Source organism: Amblyraja radiata, chromosome 2, assembly GCF_010909765.2.
Source record: "Amblyraja radiata isolate CabotCenter1 chromosome 2, sAmbRad1.1.pri, whole genome shotgun sequence".
In the NCBI taxonomy this organism is placed as follows: Eukaryota; Metazoa; Chordata; class Chondrichthyes; order Rajiformes; family Rajidae; genus Amblyraja; species Amblyraja radiata.
The window spans coordinates 112,202,009-112,224,262 of record NC_045957.1 but is presented as its reverse complement, the minus strand read 5'-3'; the positions used below and the strand labels follow the sequence as shown (position 1 = coordinate 112,224,262).

The 22,254-nt window shown below is 45.4% G+C and overlaps 1 long non-coding RNA gene across 1 annotated transcript; it reads right to left on the bottom strand.

The window, feature by feature from the left end:
* Nucleotides 1-1,230: 1,230 nt before the first annotated feature.
* LOC116984578 lies at nt 1,231-17,312 on the bottom strand. The gene is made up of 3 exons (XR_004415072.1): nt 17,146-17,312; nt 6,007-6,013; nt 1,231-1,241 (listed from the first exon to the last, which is right to left on the bottom strand). It is a non-coding gene; the product is annotated as an uncharacterized LOC116984578 (long non-coding RNA).
* Nucleotides 17,313-22,254: the final 4,942 nt, after the last annotated feature.

Genomic DNA, 22,254 nt, shown 5'->3' with positions numbered 1-22,254 from the left:
ATAAATTACCTGAAACCAGCCTGTGTGTAGGGGAGTACCATGGGAAGAAGTCAAAATTCAGCCAGATGTGGCCCTTGTGGCTAAAGGTATCAGGGGGTATGGAGAGAAGGCAGGTACAGGATACTGAGTTGGATGATCAGCCATGATCATATTGAATGGCGGTGCAGGCTCGAAGGTCCTCATGGCCTACTCCTGCACCTATTTTCTATGTTTCTATGTTTCTAAAATGGATCATCAACTCATACCAATTGACTAAAGCTGAATAGGATTGCTTCAGTTATGCCACAGCCAAGTCACACTTGGCCAGTTCTTGAGTATGAATCAATTCCAGTCCTCAGGCCATGAAGCTATGTAAATGTGCAACTAATATCGGGAACACATCCACCTTCCATCTGATTTAAATCTCCAAGCTGACTGAGTTGTCGGCGTTTCAGAAATAATTTCAAGCAAGTCAGTCTGAAGAAGGGTCTCGACCCGAAACCGTCACCCATTCCTTCTCTCCAGAGATGCTGCCTGTCTCCGCTGAGTTACTCCAGCATTTTGTGACTATCTTCAAGCCTGGCAAGATGGTTTTGGGGATTTTCTCTGGAGCGCAGAGGCAGAAGGGAGACTTGACAGAAGGTTACAGGACTAAGGGAGGAAGGATCGACAGTCAGAACCTTTTCCCCATGGTGGAAATTTCAAAAGCTAGACGGTATATAGCTTTAACGTGAGGGGTGGGGGAATTGAAAGAAGAGCGGGGTAAGTTTTTTACACAGAGAACAATGGGTGCCTGGAACGTGCTGCCAAAGGTGGGGGGAGGTGCAGGTGCAATCGAGCCATTTAAGAGGCTTTTAGTTAGGTACATGGATAGATTCATTGAGTTTTACAGATGGAAACAGGCCCTTCAGCCCGACTTGCCTGCCCTGCCAACGTGCCCCATCGACACTAGTCCCACCTGCCTGTGTTTGGCCCATAGCCCTCTAAACCTGTCCTATCCTGTTATCAGGCAACTTAATCTTACTAGAGAGCAGTGCTGAACTACTATCTACCTCTTTGACGGACTTTGTTGGCTTTACCTTGCCCTAAACGTTATTCCCTTATCCTGTTTACATCAATGGGGCGATGGTGGAGGGGGTCAAGAACTTCAAATTCCTGGGCGTGCACATTTCCGAAGATCTTCCCTGGACCCAGCACACTGATGCAATTACAAAGAAGGCACATCAGTGACTCTCATTCCTGAGAAGATTACAGAGATCCGGCTTGTCCAAGAGGATTCTCCTCTACTTCTACAGGTGCACAGTAGAAGGCATACTGACTCAAAAAGTTGTGACCACTGCCCAGTCCATCACCGGCTTTGACCTCTCCACCATCGAAGGGATCTAATGAAGTCGCTGCCTCAAAAAGGCAGCCAACATCATCAAAGACCCACACCATCCTGGACACACACTAATTTCACCATTGCCATCGGGAAGAAGGTACAGGAGCCTGAAAATTGAAACGTACAGGTACAGGAACAGCTTCTTCCCTACAGCCATCAATCAGGCTATTTTACTTCGGAGTCACATGAGTGACTACATGAAGACCCCGTCCAGTACGCATGCATGTCATATATCGTCTATCGCATTGCGTGACGACTGGCAGGGTGAACGTGATTCTTCTGCCAGCAACAGACCTGAGGTACGTTTTTTTTTTAACTTTCAGGTTAAATCTTCATGCAGGAACCTCTACTTAGAGGTCCTGCTAGAAGTCCGGGGAAAAGTCAGGATGGAGGGGAAACCCCAGTCTCGAACTTCAGGGAACCCCGGTCACGGGGAACCCCGCCCATGGACCTAGGCACTCGGAACCGCGGAATGCGGGTAGCGAGCGGCTGTGGATTCACCTTTGAGCCGCAGGCAGTAGAACCAGCGGCTTCATATTGGTGGAGAACCCGCTCGGGAGACCGTGGGAAGCGGGGAGCGGACGGCGGTGGATTCGCCTTCAAGCCGCTGGCGTTGGTGCCAGCGGCTTCATATTGGTGCTGGGGGCACCTGGACAGCCGCTCCGGAGACCGCGGGAAATGGGGAGCGACCTGAGAATCCTCTCCGTAGACTGCGGGATGCGAGGAGCGGACGGCAGTAAGTCACCGACTGTGCCGCTGGCAGTTAAACCAGCGGCTTCATGTACCCCACCCCCCCACCCCCCCCCCCCGACTTTGTAAATCGCGGCTATCCCTTTGATAGGGACCGCAGGGATATCCCGGCTGCAGTTACTGCGGGGATACCCAGATCGGTGGGCGGGGGAAGAAAGCCCCGACTGGAGAACACCGTGGAGAAGTCCTGTTATAAGGGACCGCGGAGAAAAAGCTCGGGGGAGAAATAACCCGCAATGGAAGTGTTTCTACAAGGACCACAGAGGAACCCCAGCTGTAACAAACCACAACCACGAGACCAGGCTCGGGAGGAGCGTTGCCCCGCAGCAGAAGGTTTAAAAAGGACATGCAGGTAAATTCCTTACTCGAAGGTCGTTTTGTGCTATTTTGTGAGAATATGTTACAGGAATGGACCGCATCCAGACTGTCTGCGGAGGACTGCGGAATTGCGGGCAGTCAGCATCTGTAGACTGCACCTGGATCGCTATTGATCAGCAGTCTCCGACCTGGCACCTGCACAGTCGGAATCGACACCACAGACTGGTGGGAAGGCCAAGCAGAAGTCGGACAGGCCGAAGACTCGGACGAGTCGGGCTGTGAAGACTCACCGCCGGCGGGAGCAACTGTGATCGCATATCCCGCATGGAGCGGTTGATGGATCAGAAGCTCCTATGTGACATGCTCTGGTATATGGAGTTCAGTCACCAGGGGGTCCTGGGACGCCCATGGCAGCTCCTTATTGAGGGCTGCATAATGCATCTCCCTCGACAGAGGGGAGCATTAGGAGTCACTTCTGGGCTGCCTCTGAAGACAGGGGTTTGGCTGAAGAAACCACAAGTGTGCAGGGGGTGCAGGAACAACACTACCAGCAGCAGAAGCTCGACGAATGGCCGTTGGGTTCAGGAAGGCCACATCATCACGCAAAACCTCACATCTTCGACGGCAACACCCCTACGCACCCACCAGCAAACCACGATGAATTGAAGCTGGTAAAAGCTTGAAGGCCGTACAACCAGGACAAAGGTCTTTTTTAGGCCACAGCCCAAAACGGCCTTCCTGGAAGATGCGCCAACCTCGTACTCGAGCTCCTCTACCTCCCAGGAGCAGATGTAAATTAATGCACACATGTTTGAGGCAGCTCCTGGGTCGGGTTGCATAAGTCCTCCCATTCGGATAAAGCTATGGAACCTCATTGATGATGTCTCCTGTCACGGATACAAGTTGGTAATATTAAACTGGTTTGAATATTTACACTGGTTTGGGATAACACTAGATTAGTTTATACTGCACACAGGTATGGTTGGAGTTGCCTTTCAAGACAAGGCTCACAAGAATGGGATGTGGACTGATCATTGTCAACAGCCTCAACCCGCATGTGCAGTATAGACTTTTCTGAATAGCTTCCATGTGATCATTTCCGCTCACAGGGTTGAAGATATTTGAAATTTAACTGGATGAGGCAACGATTCACTCAGTAGCTTTACAATGGGCTAACTCCAGTTTCCAGATTATTTACCAAATCACTACTATCAGTGCTTCGGCTGCACAGAGCTAACAAATAAGTAGCATGGCCAATCTGGATGATATTGAACATACTGTATTTTACTAAATTAGCCTTATCAGCCACATAGCTATATTTGAGGAATTGGTTCTCACCCGTCCAGTTAAATTTAAATTAAGTTGATACCAACTGAATCTATTGATTATTGGGATACAATCATCCATTTATTGGTCTGGGATCAGCTCTGAGACAAAAAAATTAGACCTCTGCTATTTTTAGCTGAAACAATCAAAGTCACAATGATGGACAGCTTTGCTCCACTAAAACCTCTTATCCGTAAATCTTCAGTCATTTCCAAACTGATGCTATTGCCCAAAGATGGGTAATTTACTAATACCATCTCTAATTACGGAGGCAGATGGGATTAGCATGAGTTATCAAGTGTTCAGTCATGGTATCAACTGCCAATGGACGCCAGGTTCATTCTGTGCATTAAAGGTGTGTGGATATGCATATATGGCATGCACAAGTCCAAGGTGATACACTTTGGTGGTGGTATATGTTAATCACAAAGGTACAATCAAATCAAAGTATCCGGTGATAGTTTTACCAAACCGCATTTAGCACTGGTGTATTATTATGCAAAATCAATGACAACACAGAATGAATGTGTGATCACAAAGTATTTAATGACAATGTGGATTGATAGAACACTAACTATTGAGTTGCTTGCATCCAGTTTCAATCAACAGTGAACGAGGCATACAGTGGCGAAGGGTGCATTCTCGCTACATTAGGAAGGAATGTTCTTTTATGTCTTCCTCCATTTGGCCTCAATAGACGGGTCTTGCAAAATTCAGCAAGATTCCCGTTTCCGGGTTTTCATAGTGCCTGCCTGGGTTATATACCTATGGCTCATGCTGAGGCGAAGAATGAACATAAAACCTTACATGGTTAATTCCGGAAAAAAAGATGCTGGTTCAGTTGTGATGTTGAAACCATCCTCTGCATGATATAATCAATTCATAGACTTACAGACTCTGAGAGATCGTTTCTGCGGCTCGGGTTGTCAAACCATAAGCGTTAAGAGTGCTCACTACAGATTGCAGGGATAGCACCAAATAGCAGCAATCTGCATAGGAGATGGGAAGCATTGTTTATGCTTCCTTACGTTTAACTCGGCACGGATGACTGACACATTAAAATTCAGTTTTATGGGATTATAACATTAAGTTACTATTCCATTACTGTGCCTTTAGTACCTCCTAATCATTTGGCTGAGGAGTACATAAACCACTCTGTCCGGTCTCACCCTCTGATATCCAGAATATGAAGGTATCGTCAGCTTAAAACCTCCCAGGCTTAGGGACGCAGAGACATGGGTTGTTAACATTGTACTACGTCACTTCACCGATGGGCACCAGCAACATCCCTGCCCATGGTCATACTCACGTACTAGTGCTTACGCCATGGCACTGAGTACAGCGCTATGGGTCCAGTCATTGCAACACTGGATAGGATGATCATATCTGCGGGCTATTATAACATGTTTTGTTTATGATTAATCAAGCAGATTAGACAGGGACACAAGATCAAACTAGATGTTGCATATCCCATGGACCTTGGGTTGCGTGTGAACACGCATTTACACCAGTATGTCAAGGTTCCTAAGAGCCTTATAGACTGACAGCAATATTATTAGTTACATAAAATCTTGTTAGAAGGAATCACTACGAACCTTCTCCAGATGGTTATATGGGTCTGGCATATACAGGAGTGTACATTGACATTGAGTCTCACTCCACCAGGACCGCTATACCTCAGCAGCAGCGATGGACCACACCCTAGCGGTTGCAGGATGGTCAAACTATTGATCTGTCCAAATATTCAGAATAAACCTATTGCCAGATCAGGGGTATTTGCCAACTCTATGTTAGGTATGGTTCATACTTCCTCCAGGTTGAGGGAGGTTACTATTGCCACTATTATTCATTAATAGCATCAACATGTCTATATCTATGTCATGTCTGAATGCATTCTTAATGTTCACTCATCATTGGCCTACTGATGCAGTGTATGACGCCTGGACTCGGTTCCACGGCATGAAATCACAGAGCTTTAAAATCTTCACGTAGTCACTCACGTGATTCCTAAGTAAAATAGTAAGATTAAACGAGAACTTACCAGTTTGAAGTTTGATCTTTATTTTATGAGGAGTAAAATTGAGGGATTACGTGCCCTCCGCTCCCAGCCCTCTATCATAAAGTTCAACTGGTATTATGGTTCTCTTATCTTACTATGTTCAGTTCAATAACTGTTATCTGTGATTTCACACCGCTGCTTTGAAGATTGACACGCATGCGTACTGGACGGGGTCTTCACGTAATCCCTCAACGTTACTCCTCATAAAATAAAGATCAAACTTCAAACTGGTAAATTCTCTTTTAATCTTACTATTAAACACAACAAATAAGCTCTGAACTACAACAGTCTATTATTATTATTGCACTATATTTGTTATTTATTGAGTATGTGTGCATGTGCATACACACACTGAACTTTTTTTCTTCTCCCGTTATGTACTATGTTTACATATTCTGTTGTGCTGCAGCACAGAGCAGAGGCCACCCTGACTGAAGTCCCGTCACCCCTTTGCTCCACATGGAAAACAACTCCTAGCATCCATCCAGCCAACTGAGACAAAAGCACACTGGATAGCCACCAAGTGGTCACAGGAGTGGAAGGCAACCTCATCTCCATTACACAGCTGCATCTCGTCACCAAATAAAAGCTGTCCAGGGTCTGACCTCCCCAGAGGAGCATGGGTGAAGCTCAACAGACTTGGTACTGGAGTTAGGCGTTTCAATGCCAGCGTGTGGAGATGGGGACTCCGCCAGAGCCCAGCCTGTGAATGCGGAGCAGTACAACAGACAGCCAACCATGTCATCTCTGGGTGCCCGCTCTACCACCCACCAAATGAAGCTCAGGGCCTGGCAGACATTGATGCAGAGACAACAACTTGGCTGCTCAACACCTGGCTTGAGATCTAACTGGTCCTTTGGTTTATGTTTCATTCGCAAGAAGAAGTAAGAACTTTATTGTCCTATCTGGGACATAGCACAATAAAACACTCTCTTGACTCTCTTGATGTATCCCTGTAAATGCATTGATTGTAATCATGTATTGTCGTTCCGCTGACTGGCTAACACGCAACAAAAGCTTTTCACGGACACGTGACAATAAACTAAACTGAACTATCCATGTACCTGTCTATATTTCTTAAACGTTGCAATAGTACCTGCCTCAACTACCTCCTCTGTGTAGGCCAGGACTCGAGGGTCTGAGTTTTTGGGAGAGGTTAAGCAGGCACCCACCACCCTTTGTGTGAAAAAGGTTACCCTTCAGTTTCCTATGGAATGTAGGGATTGGGATCGAGTGCAAGCAGGGGAGATAGTCTAACCTGCCATCGTGTTCGGCATGGACATTGTTGGCTAAAGGCTTGTACAAGTTCTACACTGTGTTCTGTTTTATGCTCTGTGACTGTGTCTATGAATGCATCTAATCATGTTCTCCCATCACGACTGTATTTATCCTATACTGACTTCCAGAACATAAGTGCTTTAATTTCACACTCTCATTTTTGTGCGTAAATCCTACATTGACCTCACCTCTTCTTTCCTCTGTACTTTCCTCCAGTCTGACCACCTTTCTCCTTTTAGCTCGCACTCCCGAGCACTGTGAGAGTATCTTCACCAATTCTTCAACTCTACTTCAGATGTTGAGATCTCCAACGATGGAACCCCATACCTTAAGAATCATCTTGAACGGTCTGTTTCCATTTGTTATCACCTTGATCATGGCCAACAATGGACTATTGTGGGCTCCACCTTTCCCGAGTCACTTCCTGTGCCTTACCTGTGCTGGCTATGATTTATTCTGTACCTTTTCATACCTCTAGTCTCCCTTTCCCCTGATTCTCAGTCTGAAGAATGGTCTTGAAACCAAAACGTCACCCATTTCTTTCCTCCACAGATGCTGCCTGACCTGCTGAGTTTCTCCAGCATTTTGTGTCTATCTTCGGTGTAAACCAACTTCTGCAGTTCCTTCTTGTTCATTTTAAAGCGCACCAACCTATTCTCTAGCTTGTTACTTGTCTTTTTGTTTTAGAAACAAATAAAGCAAAAATACATTTGAAACCAACAAGAAATTTAAACTACCTTTGAGTCATTCTAAAAGACAGGTACATGGATCCGACAGGTTTGGAGGGATATGGATCAAATGCTGGCAGGTGGGACTAGTGTAGCTGGGACAAGTTGGCCACTGTGGGCATGTTGGGCCGAAGGGCCTGTTCCCACACTGTATCACTCTATGACTCTATGACTTGAGCAGAATTAGTCCATTTAGCCCATCGAGTCTGTTCCATCATTCGCTCATGGTTGATCTATGTTTTCCTCTCAACCCCATTCTCCATAACCTTTGATGCCCTTACTAATCAAGAATATTCAAAAATCACTAATTAAGTAACACAGAGGGTCTCACTGCAAGATTTATCACCCATTTTATCAGCTTCAAAACTGCTCATGCTGGAAAATAGTGGAGGCAAACTAAATTGTTCAGCCATTTAGTTTAGTTTAGTTTATTGTCACGTGTACCGAGCTTTTGTTGCATGGTATCCAGTCAGCGGAAAGACAGTACCTGATTACAATCGAGCCATTCATGGTGTATAGATACATGATAAGTAGAATGATGTCGAGTGCAAGATAATGTCTGATTCTTTTTAGTTTATAGATTTTTAATAGATTTCTCCATTCCTATGGAGAGAAGGCAGGTACGGGATACTGAGTTGGATGATCAGCCATGATCATATTGAATGGCGGTGCAGGCTCGAAGGGCCGAATGGCCTACTCCTGCACCTAATTTCTATGTTTCTATGTTTCTATGTTTCTTTAGTTTAGATCAGAGATACAGCGCGGAAACAGGCCTTTCGGCCCACCAAGTCCACACCAACCAGCGATCCCCGCTTATTACTATCCCACACCAGGTATAATTTTATACCAAACCAATTAACCTACAAAACTGTACGTCTTTGGAGTGAGGGAGAAAACCCACGCAGGTCATGAGGAGAAACTTCAAATACTGTACAGACAAGCACCCATAGCCAGGATTGATACTGGGTCTGTGGTGCTGTAAATGCTTTACTACTCTACTGCTGCGCCACCGTGCACTGCCGCCTCTTAGAAGAAGCCATCGTTTTGGATGTTTAATGTTGGAAAATATGAGGAAAATCAATATAATGTATATTGAAGTACATTGCTACAATCACCTTCACGGGCAAAGTAGCAGGCACAGACATGGTGATTGTCATCCAATTAATGAAACAAAGGGAAGGATTGGTTATGCATCTTAAATTGACGCTAATAACATTTGACTCTTACCGAGCTTTTAGACGAAACACTGCCTCCTATCACTGAAGTGGAAATGACATACTGCCACACAGACAGGGCAGTCAATGTTCGCATATCTCGCTTGTTTATTCGGGAAGGGCCACGTATAATCATCTGGCAGAGAACCGACAATCCGTACTGTCTGAGACAGGCATCACTGGAGCTGGAGTGTAGAATCATTCAGACAGGGAGTCGGCAATAAGGTAACAAGGTGGCTATCAAATAAACTCAGTGAGTCACTGAATCATGCACAATATATTGACTGGGAAACAATTCAGAGTGTAATGACTCCAGTCTTAGCATACTTCCACATGAATAACGCCCTGTGTTCCAAATTCATCATGTGAATATATCATCTGAAGAAGGGTCTCGACCCGAAACATCACACATTCCTTCTCTCCAGAGATGCTGCCTGTCCCACTGTGTTACTCCAGCTTTTTGTGTCAATCTTCAGTTTAAACCAACATCTGCAGTTCCTTTCCACACATGTGAATATATAATATATACTCTATTCATAAGGTCTTAAGGGATAGGAGTAGAATTAGGCCATTTGACCCATCAAGTCTACGCCATTCGATCACGGCTGATCTATCTCCCCATCCTAACCCCATTCTCCTGCCTTCTCCCCATAACCTCTGACACCTGTACTAATCAAGAATCTATTTATCTATGCCTTAAAAATATCCACCGACTTGGCCTCCACAGCCTTCTGTGGCAAAGAATTCCACAGATTCATCTCCTTCCTAAAAGAACGTCCTTTAATTCTGAGTCTATGACCTCTAGTCCTAGACTCTCTCACTAGTGGAAACATTCTCTCCACATCCACTCTATCCAAGCCTTTCACTATTCTGTATGTTTCAATGAGGTCCCCGCTCATTCCTCTAAACTCCAGCGAGTACTGGCCCAGTGCTGACAAACGCTCATCAAAGGTTAACCTACTCATTCCTGGAATCATTCTTGTAAACCTCCTCTGGACCCTCACTAGAGTCAACACTCATTCCTCAGATATGGTGCCCAAAATTGCGCACAATATTTCAAATGTGGCTTTACCAGCCCTTCTAGAGCCTCAACATGACATCCCTGTTTTTGTATGCAAGTCCTCTTGAAATTAATGCTAGCATTGAGTTTACTTTCTTTATTACCAATTTGACTTGCAGATTAACTTTTTGGGAATCCTGCACCAGCACTCTCAACTACGGTTGCCAACTGTCCCGTATTAGCTGGGACATCCCTTATTTTGGGCAAAGTTGGTTTGTCCCATACGGGACCGACATTGTCCCATATTCTACTACACGGGTCGAGAGGACTGTCGGGTCGGAGCGCCACGTCCAGCCTCGCCTCACTCATCCTGATGTCGTGCAGCATTAGTGCCTTGCCCATGGCCCCGTATGTCGGCAGCCCGGCCAACTGTCCGGACCTTCGCTTACCGCCGACACCACCACCCCTCCTTCTCATGGCCGATCATTGGTTCATGATTTTGATGGGTGCCGGACTTTGGGCGTGACGTTGCACGGGCCAAAACTCCTCAGCTGGCCAGCTGGCTGGGCTTTGTGTGCAGTCTAGCACCTGGGCCACCTCATCATTCACCCAGCCACGGCCAAGTCGTTCAATGAATCGCCGTTGGGAATGTGTCCTATATTTTGACCTTTTGTCCCTTATTTGGGTTTGAGAAAGTTGGCAACCCTGCTTTCAAGTCCCTTTGCACCTCAAATTTTGGATTCTCACCCCATTTAGAAAAAAAGCCTACCACTATATTTCCTGCTACAAAAATGCATGACTCCACACTTTGCTGCATTATATTCCATCTGCCACTTCTCTGACCTCTCACCCAACCTGTCCAAGTCCTTCTGCAGAGTCCCTGCTTTCTCTACACTATTTGCCTCTCCACCTGTATCATCCACAAACTTTGCCACTAAGCCTTCAATCCCATCGTCCAAATCATTTATATTCCTTGGAGTGCAGGAGGATGAGGGGGAATCTTATAGAGGTGTACAAATAAATGAGAGGAATAGATTGGGTAGATGCACATAATCTCTTACCCAGAGTAGGCGAATCGAGGATCAGAGGACACATATTTAAGGTGAAGGGGGAAAGATTTAATAGGAATCTGAGGGGTACCTTTTCCACACAAAGGGTAGTGGGGGCATGGAACAAGCTGACAGAGGAGGTAGTTGAGACAGGGACTATCCCAACATTTAAGAAACAGTTAGGCAGGTACATGGATAGGACTGGTTTGGAGGTGTATGGGCCAAACGCTGGCAGGTGGGACTAGTGTAGCTGGGACATGTTGGGCCGAACGGCCTGTTTCCACAGTGTATCACCATGACTTTATATGACTCTTTTAGTTAAAAGCAACACATCAGCAAGTAAAGAGAAATTGCAAGCATGCTGAAATCTCTAGTTAAGCTTCATGTAATGAGAAAATGAAGGAGTTTGGATAAAGTTTATCAGACTTAAAGTCCTCCCATTGTGTGATGGTTGTGTCACTGTGGTGAATCTGGGGAATTCTTTGCCATATAGGGCTGTGGAGGCCGTCGGTAGATATTTTAAAGGCAGAGATAGATAGAGTCTTGATTAGTATGGGTGTCAGGGGTTATGGGGAGAAGGGAGGAGAATGAGGTTGAGAGGGAGAGATAGAGCAGCCATGATTGAAATGCAGAGTAGACTTGATGGGCCGAATGGCCTAATTTTACTCTGATCACTTATGAACATGAAATATTACAGAATTTAATGTCCAGCACCATGCATTTACACCTTGCTTTCATTCTCAAGCTCTTCCTCTACTTGTTTATTTTTAATTTAGAGATACTGCATCGAAAAAGGCCCTTCGCCCCACTGAGTCCGTACTGACCAGCGATCCCTGTACACTAAATCTATCCTGCATATACTAGGGACAATTTACACTTTTACCAAAGCTGTACGTCTTTGGAGTGTGGGAGGAAACAGGAGATCCAGGAGAAAACACACACAGGTCTCGGGGAGAACATGGAAAGGTTGTACAGACAGCACCCGTAGTCAGGATCGAACCAGGGTCTCTGGTGCTGTAAAGTAGCAACTCTACCGTTGTGCCATCGTGCTGCCCTTTGTGACTGCTCACAAACCTACACAAGATGATTGCATCCCTGGAGGACATGGAGGGGCAATGTTTCAGTTTGGGTCCCTTCTTCAATCTGTAGAAAGGGCCCAACTCAACACATCACCTGTCTTGTCTTCCAGATCTGCTGCCTGACCCGATAAATTACTCCAGCATTTGCAGCACTTTGCGTCGTTCCAAGATTATGTCAATTGACACCAATCATCCTATTCCAGATGATATGCCATTTCTTAATCCTCCATGAATTTCACAACTGCTGTTCAAGTGCGTCGACCATGAAAATACATGAAGCATATCTAATCTTTTCTTAATCTGTTGAAAGAAGACGCAGAATGCATTGAGTTCATTGGGTAGGGTCATTGCTGCCAGTGATCCTGCCTGCCTTCATTTTGTGGCGTGTTATAACGTGCAAGTCTTGCCACAATCTACGGGTATCCATGTCATTCCCGTGGAACTCCAGCTTGGTCCGGAAATCCCACTTGGCATCCTCAGTACCTATGTGAAGCTTAGTCATAGAATCATCGAGTCATACAATGTGGAAACAGGCTCTTCGGCCCAACTCGCCCACACCGGCCAACAATGTCCCAGCTCCACTAGTCCCACTTGCTTGCGCTTGGTCCATATCCCTCCAAACCTGTCCTACCCATGTACCTGTCTAACTGTTTCATAAACTACGGGATAGTCCCTGCCTCAACTACCTCCTCTGGCAGCTTGTTCCACACACCCACCACCCTTTGTGTGAAAACGTTACCTCTCGGATTCCTATTAAATCTATTCCCCTTCACCAATAACCTATATCCTCTGGTCCTCGATTCTCCTACTCTGGGCAAAAGACTCTGTGCATCTACTCAATCTATTCCTCTCATGATTTTGTACACCTCTATAAGATCTCCCCTCATCCTCCTGCGCTCCATGGAATAGAGACCCAGCCTACTCAACCTATCCCTATAGCTCGCACCCTCTAGTCCTGGCAACATCCCTGTAAATCTTTTCTGAACCCTTTCAAGCTTGACAATATCTTTCCTATAACTGCTTGTCAATAGATATCTTGTGCGGTTCGGGACTATTTGACTTGAACGCTGCGGACTTGGACTTTATCTGGGAGTGGACTTTGCGGTTCATCCGTGGTTTCTGGTTCAGGAGTACGCCACCGTCATCTTTTGTACACAGTCCTCTACACACTTGCTGACACTCACAGACAAACCCTAATAGAGCCATAGGGTGATACAGTGTGGAAACAGGCCCTCCAGCCCAACGTGCCCACACTGACCAACATGCCCCAGCTACACTCGTCCCACCTGCCTTCATCTGGCCCATATCCCTCTAAACCAGTCCTACCCATGTACCTGTCTAAATGTTTCTTTAACGTTGAAGTAGTACCTGCCTCAACTACCTCCTCAGGCAGCTCAATCCATACACCCACCACCCTTTGTGTGAAAGTGCAAAGTGGAGGCAGTGGGGAAATCAAGAGGCGATGGAATATGCATCGTCAAATTCCTTTTATGTATACATACTTGGGTAATAAATCTATTCTGATTCTGATTCTGATTCTTATTCTGATTCTCATATATCAGCAGGTACAGCCTGCAGGGTTCCTGAGGTCAGTTTGCTGAGAGAGAAGACCAGAAATAGTTCATAATAAAGGCAGTCTGATTTTACCAATGTACAGCTGTGGTTGGAAGGGTAGCCCACACATACCCACGTTAAGATGAAGAAAAGGTGATGCATTTCACTTATTTTGTCAAATGCCTTCTTTTTTCTAATTTCTCACCTAACGAACATGGAATCTCTTCCAAATATGTGGATATTATTCTGATCCGTCTGGTCACTGAATCTTAATGGGAATTGCTGTTAGCCCCTGGATGTAAGGCTTGAGTTTGAGTTTAGTTTACTGTCACGTGTACCGAGGTACAGTGAAAAGCTTTTGTTGCGTGCTAACCAGTCAGTGGAAAAACAATACATGATTACAATCCAGCCATCCACAGTGTACAGATACATGATAAAAGGAATAACATTCATAATGTTTAGTGCAAGATAAGGTCCAGTAAAGTCCGATCAAAGATAGTCCGTGGGTCTCCAATAAGGTAGATAGTAGCTCAGGACTGCTCTCCAGTTGTTGGTTGGATGGTTCAACTGCCTGGTAACAGCTGGGAAGAAACTGTCTCTAAATCTGGAGGTAAACAAAAATGCCATGCGGAGAAACTCAGCGGGTGAGGCAGCATCTATGGAGCGAAGGAAATAGGCAACGTTTCAGGTCGAAACCCTTCTTCAGACCATCTCTACTAAATCCGGAGGTGTACATTTTCACACTTCTATATCTCTTGCCTGATGGGAGAGGGGAGTGGCCAGGGTGCGACTCGTCCTTGATTATGCTGCTGGCCTTGCCGAGGCAGCGCAACGTATAAATGGAGTCAATGAAAGGGAGGTTGGTTTGTGTGATGGTTCTGGGGTGCATCCACAATTCTCTGCAATTTCTTGCGGGCTTCGATGGAGCTGTTCCCAAACCATGATGTGATGCATCCCGATAAAATGCTTTCTATGGTGCATCTGTAGGGGACATGCCAAACAAGGTGAGAGTTGTAGGGGACATGCCAAACTTTCTTCTAAGGAAGTAGAGGCGTTGGTGTGCTTTCTTGGCCGTTACTTCAATATGGGTGGTCCAGGAGAAGATGCTGATTTTGAAGCTTTCAACCATCTTGCCTTTGGCGCCGTCAATGCGAACTGGGGTGTGTGCAGCACTTCGCTTCCTGAAGTTGATCACTATCTCCTTTGTCTTGCTGACATCGAGAAAGGTTGTTGTCTCGACACCAGGACACGAGGTTCTCAATCTGCTTCCTGTACTCCGTCTCATCGTTATTTGATATCTGCTGTCGTCTGCGAATTTGTAAATTGAGTTGGATGTGTACATGGCTGCACAGTTACGGGTGTACAAGGAGTAAAGAAGGGGGCTAAGTACACATCCGTGTGGAGCCCCTGTCTTGAGGATTACCACGGAGGATGATTTGTCCCCTATCCCCACTGTTTGAGGTCTGTTGGACAGGAAGTCAAGGATCCAGTTTCAGAGATGAGTGCTGACTCCAAGTTCCGTAAATTCCAGAGAATATGGTACTGTTCCGTTTTCCAGAGGATTGCTTTGCCTGGAGCTGTGCAGCACTCTGCCAGTGATTGCAAGCCTTATGTGTCTGCCCCTTGTAATAAGCCTGCAGTGAACAATTTTAGAGAAGCAAAAGATGTCTGTTTGTGGTTTAAAGATACAACATGGAAACAGACCCTTCGGCCCACCGGGTCCATGCAGCCTATCAATCACCCGTTCAAACTAGTTCTATGTTCCCACTTTCCCTACACATTATAGGGAATTTACAAAGGCCAATTAACCTACAAACCCACACTTCTCTGGGAAGTGGGAAGAAACTGGAGCACCCGGAGGAAACCCGCGTGGTCACAGGGAAAACGTGCAAACTCCGCACAGTCAGCACCCGAGGTCAGGAGCAAAGCTGGGTCACCGGCGCTGTGAGGCAGCAGCTCGACCAGCTGCACCACTGTGCCCCTGTAACTTAATTTCATCAGTTGTAATTTTGACCAATGCCATTTAAAAAACTCACTGCAGACGAACCTAGGCTGCACCTGCTGATATACGCCTTGGAAGAAACTTCACTGCTCTCAATCCTGCACTGCAGGAGTTAAAGAACTCATGGTGTGATTGTAATCTTGGTAGTCAACGCATGCAGAGCCGTTTGCGGCCCAAATATGGCTCTAAGGGAGGGGAAGGGCAGTTGGTTAATAACATATGCTGCAGTAGGTTCTTGGCTCTACAGGTTCCAACAGGTAGATAGAGCAAAGAGAAGAGCAGCTATTGTCATGCTGTCATTTGAAATGTGTCTACCACCTTTCATAGGAAACAGCCACAAAGTCTTGCGGTGTTGTTTGACCTTTCTATGTGACAGATATCAATGTTATTTTCCTTTATCAAAGAGCTTCCTTTAGTTCAGCTCCATTCACAACTTGGTGAAAACGGTTGTGCGATGTATAACTGTGTAGGAAGGAATGGCAGATGCTGGTTTACACTGAAGATAAACACAAAATGCTGGAGCAACTCTTTTGCTCTGTCACGAGTGCTGTATAAACCCGTGAGGTTGAGTTGCGAGCACGAACTGGAGAAGGGTCTCGACCCAAAACATCACCTATTCCTTTTCTGCAGAGATGTTGTCTGATCTGCTGAGTTACTCCAGCTTTTTGTTTCTATCAACCATTCTCTTGATGTCCGTTTGTTTGTTCGCTCGTGTGTCAGATGATATAACTCGCTGTTGGCTTCTGTCGTCGTCCAACATGTTGAGAGAATTGTCGCCCGAGTCACAGAGTGCATCGCGCCGTCGCTTCCAGGGATCGCCACGAGGAGGTTTCTGTCATGATATCTGGAAGGAACTGCAGGTGCTGGTTTACACTGAAGATAGACACAAAATGCTGGAGTGAGTCAGTGGGACAGGCAGCATCTCTGGGTGACGTTACGGGTCGAGACCCTTCTTCAGACTTGATCCGAAACATTACCCATTCCTTTTCTTCAGCAATCCTGCCTGTCTCACTGAGTTACTCCAGCATATTGCGTCTCTCTTTGGTGTAAACCAGCATCTGCAGTTCCTTCCTAAGCATCCATCAGGGGCTGGGTTAATGTTTAGTTTAATTTATTGCCACGTGTCCCGAGGTTCAGTGAAAAGCTTTTGTTACATGCTAACCAGTCAGCGGAAGGACAATCTCAGTGTTGATTTTGAGCATCGTGGGTTTTAGGTTCAAGGTCATCCCCAGGTCTTTTGAAAACAAAAATCGTGGCTCTGGATACAACTTTAAGCCAGGGTTTCACCTATCTTCTCAAGGGTATAAAAGCTCCCATTGTGCTATACAAATAGTTTCCTGCACCATGTCTGTACAGGTCGGCCATTGGCGGCACGGTGGCGCAGCGGTAGAGTTGCTGCAGCGCCGGAGACGTGGATTTGATGCCAACGACGGGTGCTGTCTGTGCGGAGTTTGTACGTTCTCCCCGCGACCGCGTGGGTTTTCTCCGAGATATTCGGGTTTTTTCCTACACTACAAAGCCATACAGGTATGTAAATTAATTGGCTTGGTGTATGTGTAAATTATCCCTAATGTATGTAGGATAGTGTTAATGTGCGGGGATCGCTGGTCGGCGTGGACTCACTGGGCTGGGCCGAAGGGCCTGTTTCCGCGCAGTATCTCTAAACTACACAAAACTAAACAGTGCTACTACACGAACCTCAAAGGTCTACTCTCTGAGAGCCAACTTTGTTTCTCTCTCCCCATGTGATATCTGGCTTGTCCCCTCTACTGTTTTAATTTCACAAGCCCATGAGATGGTGTGAACTGTGCTGGGATCATCAAAGGCTCTAAATCCAACTTTATCTTCCTTTTTGTATCAAGTCCTTGATGGCGAATAGCAGGGAGCCTTGGCAGTGTTGCCCAGATACCCAAAATAAATAATATACGTCAGTAGTTCTGTAAATTGCATGTTCTAAGCTTTCCCCCAGTCTAGTTTCAGTCAAAAATCAGGGTCAAGCATTTGAGCATCTAAACTTTATTTTGACAAAACACAATTACAGTTCAACTACTATACCTAACCACCGAGGGTTCGATTCTCGTATCTGCATGATCAAGCCCCCAAGGCTTCGCTCAAACAGAGACACTCCAGAAGGTCACGCAGTACCAAGCGCTCTCCCAGAAGACCGACGTAGGACCTCGTGGCAGCGGCCTTTTGTATGTCCCCGGAGCTCGAGGGGCCGAACCACATGGGGGTGGTCTCTTTACAATCCAATTACAGATATCGATTAACCCCATACATGACAGACATTTCCCATACCCAATAATACAGTGGCTAATGCATTGTATTCAAAACAGCGTTTCTCGAAGGAAATGAACATCGCAACATTTGCCCTGATATGCAAGAAAACCAGACAAGGCTCAATACCACATCCAATCAACATTCAGCAAAGTAAAGCTTTGCAACATTATTCACAATTATTTACAAGGTGTATGTCCGGTTTGCATTCATCCAATCCATTCTATTGATTTTGCACCTAATTGTCAGGGTCTGCAGATGTTCCCATTCTCTTGCTGCATCTCTGATCGAGGCTCTAGACAAACTGACACCATTCTGCAGCTTGTCCCATTTCTACAGAAAGCACTTTTAAATTGACCAAATGGCCTAGCAGCCCTGAAGCCTTTACACAATTTTAAGGTTCTGGCCTCCCCAATTTGACCAGGATTAACATTTCATGAGAACGAATAAGATTCTGATGAACAATCACTGAAAGGTCTGGTGTATTCAATACTGATGTATTCAAGAGAGAGTTTGATTTAGCTCTTGGGGCTAACAGAATCAAGGGATATGGGGAGAAAGCAGGAACAGGGTGCCGATTTTGAATGATCAGCCATGATCATATTGAATGACGGTGCTGGCTCAAAGGGCCGAATGGCCTATTCTTGCACCTATTTCCTATGTTTCTATGTTTCTAGCTCACCAAACCCCTCGCCAGTGGAGTTGTCCATGCATACAATGTGCCATTGCTTAGTTGAAGCCTGTAAGTTTGCAACGTGAGGAGTCTCAGTGACAACTGATTTACCGGAGGATGGGTCACACCAGCAAGGCTCAACAAGAACTGAACATGAGACAGTGGATTAAGTTGCAAGGTACAACACATTGGTTTTGAGCAGGTCATGAGCCCAACATTCTTGCATGACAATGGCCATTATTAGCTCCGATTGGAAGGAACCTGGAGGTCCACCAGGATATAGTCTGGATTAACGAGGGTTAGCTATAAAGTGAAGGGGTGGCACAGTGGTACTACAGAGCACCATTCAGCAGGCTGAGAAAGAATGGCATAGTGCTAGTCATGTTTTCCTCTGCTTCTTCCAGTCATATCCGTAAACTCTAGCAGCAGAATTAAGCCATTTGTCTGTTCCACCATTTCAATCATGGCTGATCTATCTTTTCCTCTCAACCTCATTCTCCTGCCTTCTCCCCATAACCCCTGTCACCCGTACTAATCAAGAAGTCGTTATCTGGTTGCAAGAATCTTAACAGTGGGATTAAAATTCTGCACGAAACGTTACTGCTGGAAACATTAGACTACAAGACTCTTGGCGACCATTGCCATGACAAATGAAGTTGGCAAATATCTGAGCCAGTAATTAAATGACAGCACCAGCTTCTGGAAATGTGTCCCTTGTCCGCAGAATTTACAGAGCACAGGAAGATTGCTGACATCTAATTTTCAGAAACAACTCCTGAAACCTAGGATCGTTCACAAATTAACGACATTAACCAAAGTTTTTATTTTTAGAGATACAGAGCAGAAACTGACCCTTCGGCCCACTGAGTCCGCACTGGCCAGCCATCCCGCACAATAATACTATCCTACATACACTTGGGACAATTGTACAATTATACCAAGCCAATGAACCTACAAACCTGTACGTCTTTCGACTTGTGGATAATGAAGAGGATTTCCAAAGTCTACAGTGATTTAGGCCATTTGGAAGAATGGGCTGAAAGATGGCAGATGGAGTTTAATGCTGATAAATGTGAGGTGCTACACCTTGGCAGGACAAATCAAAATAGGGCGTACATGGTAGATGGTAGGGAATTGAAGAATGCAGTTGAACAGAGGGATCTGGGAATAACCGTGCATAGTTCCTTGAAGGTGGAATCTCATATAGACAGGGTGGTAAAGAAAGCTTTTGGTACGCTAGCCTTTATAAATCAGAGCATTGAGTATAGAAGCTGGGATGTAATGTTAAAATTGTACAAGGCATTGGTGAGACCAAATCTGGAGTATGGTGTACAATTTTGGTTGCCCAATTATAGGAAGGATGTCAATAAAATAGAGAGAGTACAGAGGAGATTTACTAGAATGTTGCCTGGGTTTCAACAACTAAGTTACAGAGAAAGGTTGAATAAGTTAGGTCTTTATTCAATGGAGCGCAGAAGGTTAAGGGGGGACTTGATAGAGGTCTTTAAAATGATGAGAGGGATAGACAGAGTTGATGTGGACAATCTTTTCCCTTTGAGAATAGGGAAGATTCAAACAAGAGGACATTACTTCAGAATTAAGGGACAGAATTTTGGGGTAACATGAGGGGGAACTTCTTTACTCAGAGAGTGGTAGCGGTGTGGAATGAGCTTCCAGTGGAAGTGGTGGAGGCAGGTTCGTTGGTATCATTTAAAAATAAATTGGATAGGCATATGGATGAGAAGGGAATGAAGGGTTATGGTATGAGTGCAGGCAGGTGGGACTAAGGGAAAATAATTGTTCGGCACGGACTTGTAGGGCCGAGATGGCCTGTTTCCGTGCTGTAATTGTTATATGGTTATATGGTTATATGGAAACCGAAGATCTCGGAGAAAACCCACACAGTCAAGGGGAGAACGTACAAACTTCATACAGACAGCATCCATAGTGAGGATCGAACCCAGGTCTCCGGCGCTGCAAGTGCTGTAAGGCAGCAACTCTACCGCTATGTCACCGTGGCCGACCAAGTTCTGGTGATTTATTATAATTTCTGATGCTTTATTCCAATTTCTGCTTTAGCGTTGGCTTATCGGACAACGTATGAGGAGATAAACATTATATTTCTTGATTGAAGTCTTCATTTACTTACTTACTCCAACACTGAGGGAGGAGAATAGTAAGATTAAACGAGAACTTACCAGTTTGAAGTTTGATCTGTATTTTATGAGGAGTTACGATGAGGGATTACGTGAAGAACCCGTTCAGCACGCATGCGCGGCATACTTCAAAGCAGCGGTGTGGAATCACAGATAGACACAGTTATTGAAATAAACATTGTAAAGAAAAGGAGACATCAGTTATCAGTTTGACCCATATTATTAAGGGTGGGAGCGGAGGGCACGTAATCCCTCATCGTAACTCCTCATAAAATACAGATCAAACTTCAAACTGGTAAGTTCTCGTTTAATCTTACTATTTTACTTCGGAGTCACGTGAGTGATTCCGTGAAGATTTCAAAGCTCTGTGATTTCAAACCGTGTAACAGTTATTACTTCACTCACTGCCGAAGTCCTTGAGGGAGAAAGTGTGTTATCGTAATCAACCAATGAATCTGTTTGTAGAAAAACACAATGGTATTTTTTAACAATAACAACAAAGAAATTAAATTGCTCCCCTGGGCTTAAATTAAATATTTGCAGTCTGTAAAATTTTCTGCAAATAAAGCAGGTTTTGCCAACGGCTTATTATAAAATTTCTGAACGGTCTTTCCCCCCGACCATCCTACTGTAGCCAGGATGTGGTCTATAGGCACGTCCATTCTTTTGGCCGTCGATGTGGATGCTGCCTGGTGGAGTGAGATTTGTACATGTTATTTTTTATCCCAGCAGCTTTCAGCACCTGCTTGAGCCATCTCGAAATGGTTTGGCTCGTCACCCGACCATAAGGTTTTTTATGACTGACCCACAAGGCTTTTCATCTCCCTCGAATATTTTTGGTTGTGTCTATGTAGGATAGTAGGTGGGTCATGGCACATAACCGTGGTTCTGGCGGGTAAGCTCGGAATTCCACGACTGGATTAGATGTTCCTGGTCTGCTCTGTTTGATCAGTCCCTGGATAACGACAGAGATCTGGTCTGGAGCTGTGAGCATGGTGTCCAGTCGCAATAGGTGTAGTGACTGGACCCTCTGTGCAGCTACAAGTGCCAACAACATGAGTGTTTTGAGCATAGATTGTTCCAGGTTGAGGGATCTGGCTGGTGGCCATCCCCTGAGGTATGTCAGGACCACACTGACATCCCATATATGGGTGTACCTTGGTCTAGGGGGTTAGAGTTGTAAATACCCTTCATTAGTTTGACCACCAGCGGGTGGGACCCCATGGCCTGTTGTCCTGGAGCTTGTTTTAAATAGACAGACAGGGCACTTCTAGCTGTGTTGATGGCTCTGTAGCTGAGTCCTTCATCGTGGTGAAGGTTCGCATGGAATTCCAGAACGTTGATAACTGTAGCGGTTGAGTAGGTGGTCCCTGTATCCAAGCAGTACTTCTCACATTTTTTGATGCTGGACAAGTGCTGTTTTTTAGTGGA